Here is an 11,800-nt window from a genome sequence, read left to right on the forward strand (position 1 = left end):
ATGTCCGTGGGACTCCAGAGGCACCAGCAGCTTCAAATATCTGTTTGCTGCTATGTAATGGTATTTTAGCAGCTGCTCTCTTGATTCGATGCATGGATCTGGCAGAAATCTTCCTCAATGTGCCTTTATCTGCACAAACCCATCTGTGCTCTGAATCAGCCACAAATCTCTTAATAGTGCGCTGATCACGCTTAAGTTTTTGTGAAATATCTAATGTTTTCATACCTCATCCAAGGCATTGAACTATTTCACTCTTTTCGGCAGCAGAGAGATCCTTTTTCTTCCCCATATTGCTTGAAAATAGTGATCTGCTTAATAATGTGGAACACCCTCCTTTAGTAGTTTTTCCTTAAATTGGGCTCATCGGCCAATCTAATTATCACAGGTGTCCGAGATTGTTTTCAGTGATCAAAAGAGCCCTGACACACAATGCCATCCATGAGTTAAACTGAAAAACAAAATATTAAATTTTTGTGACACTTAAATAGAATTTGCATAATAATTTGGAACAGGGTATATATATATATATATATATATATATATATATATATATGTATTTGTGTGTGTGTGTATGTGAAGTATAACACTTACATTTTTATATATTTACTGTTAATTAGATCACTGTTAGCTGTTGGCTGTGCTGTTTACCATTTGCACTGTTTAGGATAATGTGATTAAGCTCTTACCTAATCAGTGTGGGATGTTTATCCCTGTGTGTGATATTTCTTTCTATTCTTCATGCAACAATGATTGCCGTTCCGCAGTGGTTGCTGTCCCTGGAATGACAGCAGTAATTTTTTCCTCCAAAACCTGGAAAATATATAACTGACGTGGGAATTTTTCCCATTTAATAGCATGCAGCAACAGCCCTGAACAGGGGTGGACTGACAACTCATGGGGCCCCTGGGCAATAGGGGATCATGGGGCCCCTGTGTCCTTGCCTAAACTCAAAAAAACCTATGAAAAAGGTACCAGGGGCATCTCATGGGGCCCCCTACTGACCCCGGGCCCTCGGGCAGTGCCCGAGTTTCCAAATGATCAGTCCGCCCCTGGCCCTGAAGAAGGGAGAGTGTTTTCTCCCAAAACGCGTTGGCTTGATGTACTTGCCGTTGCTTTCAATAAATTCCTCCTAATATACCATCAAAAGTGCATGCAGTCATGCAACATTGTAGCCATTTTTTTCACACAAATAGAGCTTTCTTTTGGTGGTATTTAATTACCACTGGATTTTTTTTTTTTTGCACTATAAGCAAAATAATTGAATATATTTGATAAATATGAATATAAAATGAATTTATTTTAAAAATTTGCAAACAAGTAAATTTTCTCCTTCATTGATGTGCGTTGATTAGGCTGCACTGATAGGCGGCAATGATGGGCACTGATAGGTGGCACCGATGGACACTGACTGGCGGCACTGATGGGTGGCACTGATGAGCACTGATGGGTGGCACTGATGGGCGCTTTTTGGGCTGCACTGATAATCAGGGCATGATGTCCTCTGTGACACTTGCTGGTTATCGGCTGTGATAGCTTGAGGAAAGTGCTGCTGATAACCGGCAAGCTGTCACTGGACACAGTTGATCACGTGGTAAAAGACTGCTGTGATTGGCCTTTTACCTTGTCATTTGATCAGCTGTGTCCATAGGACACAGAGATCACAGACAGCACCAGGTGCTGCTGGGGACATGTTCTGGGAGGACATCATATGACGCCCTCCCAGAACTGGACAGCCGCACTGTAGCCTTCAAGCAGCTATACCCAGTTGTTAAGTGGTAAAACTCACCTATAACAATTAACAGGTCTTAATGTTCCTGTGTCCACTGTGCGCAACATTGTCAAGAAGTTTACAGCCCATAGCACTGTAGCTAATCTCCCTGGACATGGAGGAAAGAGAAAAACTTGATCAAAGATTGCAATGAAGGATTGTTTGAATGGTGGCTAGAGAACCTCGATCAACTTTCAGACAAATTCAAGCTGACCCTCAGGCACACGGTACAAGTGTGTCAGCTCGCACTATATGTTGCCATCTGAATGAAAAGGGATACTATGGTAGGAGACCCAGGAGAACCCAACTGCTGACACAGAAACATAAAAAAGCCAGATTGGAGTTTTCCAAAACTTACCTGAGGAAGCCAAAATCCTTTTGGGAGAATGTGCTGTGGACAGACCAAAGAAATTAAATGAGGCCTTTAAAGAAAATAATGCAGTCCCTACAATCAAACATGGTGGAGGTTCACTGATGATTTGGGGTTGCTTTGCTGCTTCAGGGACTGGATATCTTAACTGTGTGCATGGCATTCTGAAATCTGAAGACTAGCAAAAAATGATGGGTCTTACAGCAGAACAATGACCCAAAGCACACGTCAAAAAGTACCCAGAAATGGTTTCAGACAAAGCGCTGGAGAGTCCTGAACTGGCCAGCAATGAGTCCAGATCTCAATCCCATAGAGCACCTGTGGAGAGATCTCAAAACAGCAGTTGGGAAAAGGAACCCTTCCAATCAGAGGGACCTGGAACAGTTGACGAAAGAAGAGTGGTCCAAAATTCCAGTAGAGAGGTGGAAGAATCTCACTGATGGTTATATTTGATTGATTTCAGTTATTTTTTCCAAGGGGTGTGCTTCCAAATGTTAAATTGAGGATGCCAATAGTTTTGTCCAGTCCATTTTGGGGGTTTTGCGTAGAATGTGTCAGATTTGGCTGTTTGTTTTTCCACTTTTTTGTGTCATACCAATACAAAAAAAAAAAAACATGAGAATGCCTAAACATTTGTAATTGAGGCAATTTTCTGGGCGAAGTGGTGCATTATCTGACAGAAATGCAGGGGTGCCAATATTTTTGACCATGACCGTATATGAGAGCAAGGGCTACATGGGTGCACTCAAGGCAAGTTGATACAAACAGTCCGGAGGAGGAAGCACTTGTAGGTTATCCATTGAAGCAACATAAACAGGTTTATTGGTCAACATTTAGACAAGGTACTGCTTGCCTTTCTCAAGACGCACTGTATATATACATATACAGTACATGCAAATGTATATAAGTATAAAAGGGTTTGCCTTATATATCACATATATCACATATATAATAATACATAATAATAATATTGTTTGTAATGATAAAAAGATTATATTACTAATAGACTAGGGTCGTACATACAACAAAAGTAATAATGGACTAGGACGTTACATACTGTATAAATGAGTACAAGAATAAAATTATAATGATAGAAATACATACAAGCAGGGGCGGACTGACCATTTGGAAACTCTGGCACTGCCCGAGGGCCCAGGGTCAGTAGAGGGCCCCATAAGATGCCCCTGGTACCTTTCATAGGCTTTTTTGGGTGTGGTTTGAGTGTGGACGAGGACACAGGGGCCCCATGATCCCCTATTGCCCAGGGGCCCCATGAGTTGTCAGTCCACCCCTGCATACAAGCATAATAATCAAAGAATAAGATCCTCAAAAAGCCAATAGATTGTAATTTAGCCCTAATGCATATCAAATACCAATCCTTATTAAATTGTTTATTTACTTAAACTAGAAAGTAAGATTAGTTGACTGACACATGACAGAAAGGCAGCAGATAAGATGATGAAGTGAACAGATACACTTTAGAAAAAAAAAAAAAGGTTTAATGGCATTAAGCTGACTATAGATGGACTGAAATCCAGCCAGTTCAGTAAACACCGGACGAAGTTCAATCCATCTATGGCCATTCCTGTTGGAAAATTTAGCTTCGGCCAGCGCATTCAGCCAATCAGCTGCAGTGCTGATCAGTGTATTTTAATGCCAGGGGAGTTCTGCTGTCAGAGATGATACAGCGGTGAGGATTTCCCCATCCAGTTTGAATATATAATTGTGGAAATCCATTCAGTGTTTGCTGAAGGAAAAAAAGACAGACCATGAATGACCAGCTTTAAATGGTGGCCACCCTGCGAACAAAAGGTCTTGGATGTTTGCATCAAATTAAAGTATATAAATCCTAACAATTAACTTATTTTATTTTGGTGTGTTAAATAAGCAGTTTGTTATATCCATAGTTACCTGTTGATCCTGCCAGAAAGCTTGTGAACATTGCTCTTAGATTACAATGTAGATTACAAAACACCTCCCTCCTATGTTATGGGAAATATGAGAGTGGAAGGTGTTGTTTAGTCCTGTAGTGCTGCTCCAACACAGATCCAGTACAGTCAGTGAGCGTTGTGACTTTAGCATAAGAAGTATGTTACTGGCAGGATCACCAGTTGATCGTTTAGCCCCTGTGCATGAGAGTCCCTGTCAATGAGAGTTTGTGTAGAAACTTATGTATTTCAGCTTTCATTTAGACCTGGTTTACACTGCTGCGGTGCGGAGATCGCTGTGAATCTTGTGCATTTCCCGCACCGCACTGCAATCGGATGGTGTTCATGCGATCTGGTTCGGGTGTCAATGTTAACCTCTTCCCATCCGGCCCATGTCTATAAACGGCCGGATGGGAGCGCTGCCAAAGCAGGTTGACGTTTCTAAACATCACTTGCATTCACTGCCTGTGCGCATTCCCTGGGAGCGCGCGGCACCACGATCCGGTGCCTGCTGTGTCCTCCGTACACAGAGGAACACCGATCACTGTATGGGACCTCTGTGTGAGGTCCCGAATTATGTGATCCCTGATTTGCCAATCAGTGATTATATGAGCAGTAGTAAACAAGATGTCACTTCTGACATCATTGCTTACTACTAGTGAAATATGTGAACGATCACATGGTACAAGGCTATTCACAACAGCCTTGTACAATGTGACAAGCTGTGACCAATCACAGCTCACAGTATTTCAAATTTGGCTACAAGAATGCAGCCAGAGAGAAATAGAAATTACAGCCTTTATGGGTGTTAAAGCAATCAGTGTAATAAAAGAAAAAAAAAATCTTTATCACCCCCCACAAGTAGTACAGTGTCCCTATGATGACACTGTACTGCTAGGGTGACAGTATGTAAAAAAAACCCCATAAATAATAATATACAAAAATAAATAAAAATGTAAAAAAAAATTGAAAAATTATAATTTTTGGTTATAAACTAGTTTGGGTTTGAAAGGATTAAATGGAATATAACTGAATCCATTTTGTATACACTAATACAAGATGCTAGTTTAATATACATATATGAGATATGTGCACACTAACAAAACTCTCTATGTCAGCTTCATGTAGAAATGAGTGTTTTTGCAAACCCTTACAAAAAAGCAGATAAGGTTTACTCTCACTTCTGAAAAGTTTTAACCACAACTTGGGTGTTAGGTCAGATTATAGCCATGGTCTGGGCTTTAGAGGAGATATGATATGATAGATAAAGCAGAAGAGTGGAAATGCAAACCTCATACAAATAATTGTTGAGTTAAGGTAAAATAATGTACATGTATTTGATTGGAAGGTCTGAGGGTGTGTTTGCCTAAAGACTACAGTATAATAACCCTGATGTTATGCCAATAAAACTGAAGTGTTTGCAATCGCAACTGAGGTGATTTGAGTGCATTCACTTTCCGAGATCTCGTAGCTGTGTCCAGGTGTGACCGTTGGTATCTTGAGGGGGCCCCCAAGGAAAAGGAAAAAGACCACCTACCTACTTTCAGTGGTGTCAGAAGTGGGATAATTGCCAAGGTAAGTGAGAGTTTTATTTTTTAATGCTTTCTTTACCGAGGTAATTATTCTGAACTTCAGGGAAATTTGGTGGTTGGAGTTTTAGGAGCGAGACTAAGGGATTCTCGGCTCGGGGAATGATACCAGGACACACCTGGCACAGCACTTTGTATAATTTGTAAAAAGTGTGTTATTGTTGTTGTTTTTGTCTTGTTTGTTAGTTTACTAATTTACTGCTATGGGTAATTCCTCAGGTAAGGAGGAAGGACCTCGTCATGTGCCGCCACAAAAGTTGATTAAGTTGTTTAGAAAAACTAGAAAGCTGAGGGGAAAGAACACATCTACCTTAAATGAAACTTGTAAAGAATATGTAGCAAGGGTATCCCCTTATGATATTTATTATGTTAATCCCTGGGTGGATAATTTAGTGGGATGGTCAAAAAGACTGGGTGGAGCTAGTTTTCCTTGTGAAGGGGGAAATGACACTATGTGTATGGATATGATTAGAGGAATGTGTTTGCATGAACAGCCTCAGGTAGGTATCTGGGGGACTGGAAATCCAGATTGGGACAAGAATTATATGTATGAAGGGGGTAAGAATTGGTTGAAGTATGCACCAGGCTATAAGACTCTAATTGTAGCAAATGATTTCACACCACCACCGCCATACAAACACAGCGAGGCACGTCCTGCCCCTACAGCTCCACATGCAGCCACATTATACCCAGCACTCCCACAGGTAAAACAAGTAGATGAAGATGAAGAGGTTCTTATTGCTGCTTCCCAGATATATACAGGGGAGTCAGAAGAATCTAGCTCAGATGGGGAAACTGGGAGTGTTAGTCAAAGGGATACTGAGAGGGGTAAAGGGAAAGTAAAGAGGAAGATAAAGAAGGTAGAAAAGAGTGATAGAATTCTTAGGTCAGCAGAAAGTAACAAGGGGGAAGTTAAAGATGAGGCAGCTGAGCTAGATATGATGAATTCAGCCTTTCCATTCATGATGATTGGGGAGCAGCTGATTTTAAAGGCAATAGATCCCAAGGAGCTGGATGCTATAGTACAGGGATGCCCTAATCCAAGGAAATCCCTACTTGCATTACACCTCCCCTCCCGGTACAAGCAAAAGATGGACAGGTCTGGTATCATAAATTTCACGTGCTCCCGCATTGTCCTGTGTCCCTATTGGGCCGAGATTTGTTAGCTGACCTTAAAGTCGTGATGTCTATCACGGAGGAAGGTATGCAATTGGACACACCTTTCCTAATCTGTCCAGCTATGGATCATGATTTAAATAAGCTCCCTGAAAACCTATGGACTAAGAACACAACGGATGCAGGCCTCATTGACTGCACACCGTATAAAGCCACCCTTAAAACCAGGAACCCTGTTTATCATAAACAATACCCACTGCCCAAAGAAAAAATAGACGGCATTAAACCTATTGTGGAGGATTTTAAAAAGCGGGGAATACTGAAGCTGGTAGTATCCCCCTACAATACTCCCATTAATCCGGTAAAAAAGCCCAATGGTGAGTGGAGATTAGTACAAGATCTCAGGGCGATTAACGATCTGGTCATTCCTATTGCCCCTGTAGTCCCAGATATAACAACTTTGGTAAATGCTATACCTGCCAACGCCACACATTTTACAGTAATTGATCTGTCAAATGCATTTTTTAGTGTCCCAGTTGACCCGGAGACACAGGTGTTGTTTACTTTTTGTTTTCAAGGGGAGAGGCTAACCTGGACCCATCTCTCTCAGGGCTACTCGCCGGCAGCATATACCATGGCCAGTAGATCCATGCTCAATGACTGGGTACCCACCCATGGTTCAGTACATATCCAATACGTGGATGATTTACTGATTAGTTCTGTGAGCAAGAAGGCGTGTCAGGCTGATTCATTATCATTGTTACGGTTTCTGGCTGATCAGGGACAAAAAGTCTCTCGCAAAAAGATGCAGTTTGTGGCACCACATGTTGAGTACCTAGGATTTGTATTGTCTGAGGGCCAGAGGGGGCTGAGCCCAAGGAGAGTGGCAGCAATATGTCAACAACCAAAACCAGAAACTAAGGTTCAGATGCAATCCTTCCTAGGTATGGTAAACTATTGTAGACAGTGGATTCCTGACTGTTCTTATTATGACAATGTATTACGTCAAGTGACACTGAAAGATCAGCCAGACCGTATTGAATGGACGCTGCCATTGGTGCAGGCATTTGAATATTTGAAGACAGCACTGGTCTCGTCTCCCGCATTAGGGTTACCGGATTATACTAAATCTTTTCATTGGTATTGTCAATCTGCATGTAAAACCATGGCTGCAGTACTAGCTCAAGAGCACGGAGGTGCCATGAGGCCGGTAGCATATTTATCAAAAACAATGCCCATCCCGGTCCAGGGCATGCCGGGGTGTCTCCAAGCTTTGTCTGTGTGTGCCTTAGCTGTGGAAATGGCATCTATCATAGTTTTGGGAAACCCATTGATATTACACACATCTCATCATGTCCTACATGTACTGAAAAACATTAACACTCAACACATGTCAGCACAACGCCTGGCGGGATGTGAAGTAATTTTGACATCCACCAATAATCTCACAGTGAAATACAGCCCATCTACATCAGGACTATCTCTTTTATTGTCCTCCCTGCTTAATCTTCACAACACAAGGTCACCAGAATTGCAGGAGGAGCACAATTGCCTGGATGTTATCCAAGCTGACACTTCTCCGCGACTAGATATGTTGGAGACCCCGATTCCTGGAGCCCCTGATGTGTTTGTCGATGGATCTTGTACACGCCCTAGTGATGCTACATACATCACAGGCTATGCAGTAGTAGAACCACCTCTTATTATTGAAACAGGTTCCATCCCCTACCCCAGTGCACAAGCAGCTGAATTAGTGGCCCTAACACGAGCTTGCACTCTTTATCAAGATTGAGATGTTAACATATACACAGATTCTAAATATGTCTTTGGGGTTGTACATGATTTTGGCTGTATTTGGCAACGCCGTGGTTTCACTACGGCCGATGGCAAGTCAATATCCCATCATTCTTTGATCCAGGATTTGCTTGCTGCACTCCAACTTCCAAGAAGGATAGCGGTCATTAAAGTGCGGGCACATACTAATGCCAAAGACCCAGTCACAAAAGGCAATGCTATGGCAGATGCAGCTGCAAAAACTGCAGGGCAACTGCATAATCGAGCATATCTATCTATGGTAATGTTGTCCACTCCATCCCTACTGTCAAATGAGCTTTTAGGTACACTGCAGGCACAAGCCTCTGAGAGTGAAGTTGATTTTTGGGCTAGCAGAGGTTTGACACAAGACAAACATGGTCTTATGTCAAAAGAGGGGATTGTAGGACTTCCACAGGCAGCTGCTGTATTATTCATTCAAAATTTTCATGGTGTAGGTCATAAGGGAAAATAGTGGAGAAAGAAATGTGCAAACGATTTTGTGTATGGTTTCTCCATGATTTGGTGGAGGAAACATTGGGAAGGTGCCTTACTTGTTTACAAAACAACCCTGGGCATGGCCAGCATGGGAAACATGAACATTTAACACCCCCTGAGGCACCATTCACACATCTACAGATATATTTTACACATCTCCCTAAATCAAAAGAAGGAGATAAGCTGTTGGTGGTAGTAGACAGATTTTCAGGTTGGCCGGAAGCTTTCCCATGTAGGAATGAAACAGCAGAGACAGTGGTCAAGGTTTTGTGTAAGGAAATCATCCCTAGATGGGGTTGTCCTTTGTTCATAGAAAGTGATCAGGGACCAGCTTTTACTGCAGCAGTGACTCAGGGAGTCTCAAAGGCTTTGAGTATTCAATGGAAGCTCCATATTCCTTATCACCCTCAGAGTTCTGGAGTAGTGGAAAGAATGAATAGAACAATTAAGGATAAATTAGTGAAAGCCACGGGAGGGACTCTGAAGAATTGGCCAGCTGTGTTACCTGCTATACTAGCTGAAATAAGGATGACACCTCATAAACGAGATACTAATGGGAAGACCATTCCCTACCCCTTGGACTAGACAGCAACCCCCTCTGTGGTAGAAAGGAGATTTAGAGGTGATACAGGCAGAATATGTAAAAGAATTGTGTGAAAAGTTGAATAGCGAACAAAATGATGCTGCTGTTTTTTTCTTTTATCCGCAGATCAACCAACCCACCCCTTCGAGGTAGGTGATCAAGTGGTGATCCGAAGACTGGATCCAAGGGTGAGACCCCGGTTTGGAGAACCTACAGTGATCGTGGCCATTACACGTACAGCTGTTCTTACTGAAGGATCAGGCACCTGGATCCATGCATCAAGAGTCAAAAGGATTTCCCAAGATGAGAGACACAAGCAAGCTGATCAACCAACAGAAGAAGGAGCCAAGAACTTTGCTACCCAACCTATTGGATCCCCGTGAGGACTGGATGAACCTGATTATTATCTTATCAATAGTGACTATTATCATCGTCCCACTATGGTTTCTATTGGAGATTTCATATGATAGAAAGAAGCCAGTGGTTCAAAAACCCTCTGGGAGTTCAGGATGGGTGGGGGATTGTACCTCATCACAACTGAATGATCATGTGTATCATAATGAGAATTAATGAGAAGGAAAGGGAGGAAATGTTTTTGCTTCAACAATATGAGGAAATGCATGGGATTGAGACGATAGGGAGAGTAAGTCAATGAAAAGTGTTATCACTATGTGATAAAAGAGGGGACTGAAAGGATTAAATGGAATATAACTGAATCCATTTTGTATACACTAATACAAGATGCTAGTTTAATATACATATATGAGATATGTGCACACTAACAAAACTCTCTATGTCAGCTTCATGTAGAAATGAGTGTTTTTGCAAACCCTTACAAAAAAGCAGATAAGGTTTACTCTCACTTCTGAAAAGTTTTAACCACAACTTGGGTGTTAGGTCAGATTATAGCCATGGTCTGGGCTTTAGAGGAGATATGGTATGATAGATAAAGCAGAAGAGTGGAAATGCAAACCTCATACAAATAATTGTTGAGTTAAGGTAAAATAATGTACATGTATTTGATTAGAAGGTCTGAGGGTGTGTTTGCCTAAAGACTACAGTATAATAACCCTGATGTTATGCCAATAAAACTGAAGTGTTTGCAATCGCAACTGAGGTGATTTGAGTGCATTCACTTTCCGAGATCTCGTAGCTGTGTCCAGGTGTGACCGTTGGTATCTTGAGTGGGCCCCCAAGGAAAAGGAAAAAGACCACCTACCTACTTTCAGGGTTATTTATTTATTTTTTGCCAAAAAGATAACTAAATACATTTTGGCCAAGATTTATGAAGAAAGATTATTTATTTGCAAAATTTTATAAACAAAACACTTTTTTCAAAATTTTTGAACTTTTTCATTTACATAGCAAAAAAATAAAACTCCCAGTGGTGAATAAATACCACCAAAATAAAGTTTTATCTGTCTCAAAAAAATGCTAAAAAATTCATATGGGTACAGTGTTGCATGACCGCGCAATTGTCATTCAAAGTGTGACAGCGCTGAAAGCTGAAAATTGGCCTGGACTGGAAGGAGGTGAAAGTGTCCGGACTTGAAGTGGTTAAATTAATAACACCCCGAAACAGATTGCAAAATGCGGTGTGATTGCCAGAAATTGCATCACATGGGTAGGACAGCCAATGGTTAGCACTTCCACCTGGCAGTACTAGAGTTATTGGTCAGAATCCCAACCATGGCACCACCAGCCTGGAGTTTGCATGTTCTCTCTGTGCCTGTGTGGGTTGCCTCCAGGTACTCCGGGTTTCCTCCCACACTCCAAAGACATGCTGGTAGGTTAATTGGCTCCTGTCTAAATTGGCCCTAGTAGGTGTATGTATGAATGTAAGTTAGCAACTTTAGATTATACACCCCTTGAGGGTTAGGGACTGATGTGAATGTACAATATATATGTAAAGTGCTGAATAAATTGATGGTGCTACATAAGTACCTATAATAAATAAATAAAATTGGTTCCTGTCTAAGTTGGCCATAGTATGTGTATGTATGAATGTAAGTTAGGGACCTTAGGTTGTGCACCCCTTGAGGGTTAGAGATTGATGTGAATGTACAGTATATATATATTATTATTATACAGGATTTATATAGCGCCAACAGTTTGCTCAGCGCTTTACAATATAAC

At 41.5% G+C, this 11,800-nt stretch overlaps 1 long non-coding RNA gene across 1 annotated transcript; it reads left to right on the forward strand.

Annotated features, from left to right (window-relative positions):
- Nucleotides 1–5,185: 5,185 nt before the first annotated feature.
- On the forward strand, nucleotides 5,186–10,776 carry LOC149446257 (uncharacterized). Its single transcript, XR_016306227.1, has 2 exons — nucleotides 5,186–5,641; nucleotides 9,791–10,776. It is a non-coding gene; the product is annotated as an uncharacterized LOC149446257 (long non-coding RNA).
- Nucleotides 10,777–11,800: the final 1,024 nt, after the last annotated feature.

This window comes from Staurois parvus, unplaced genomic scaffold (genome assembly GCF_062004578.1).
Source record: "Staurois parvus isolate SC_StPar_1 unplaced genomic scaffold, SC_StPar_1.0 ptg000693l, whole genome shotgun sequence".
NCBI classification, from domain to species: domain Eukaryota; kingdom Metazoa; phylum Chordata; class Amphibia; order Anura; family Ranidae; genus Staurois; species Staurois parvus.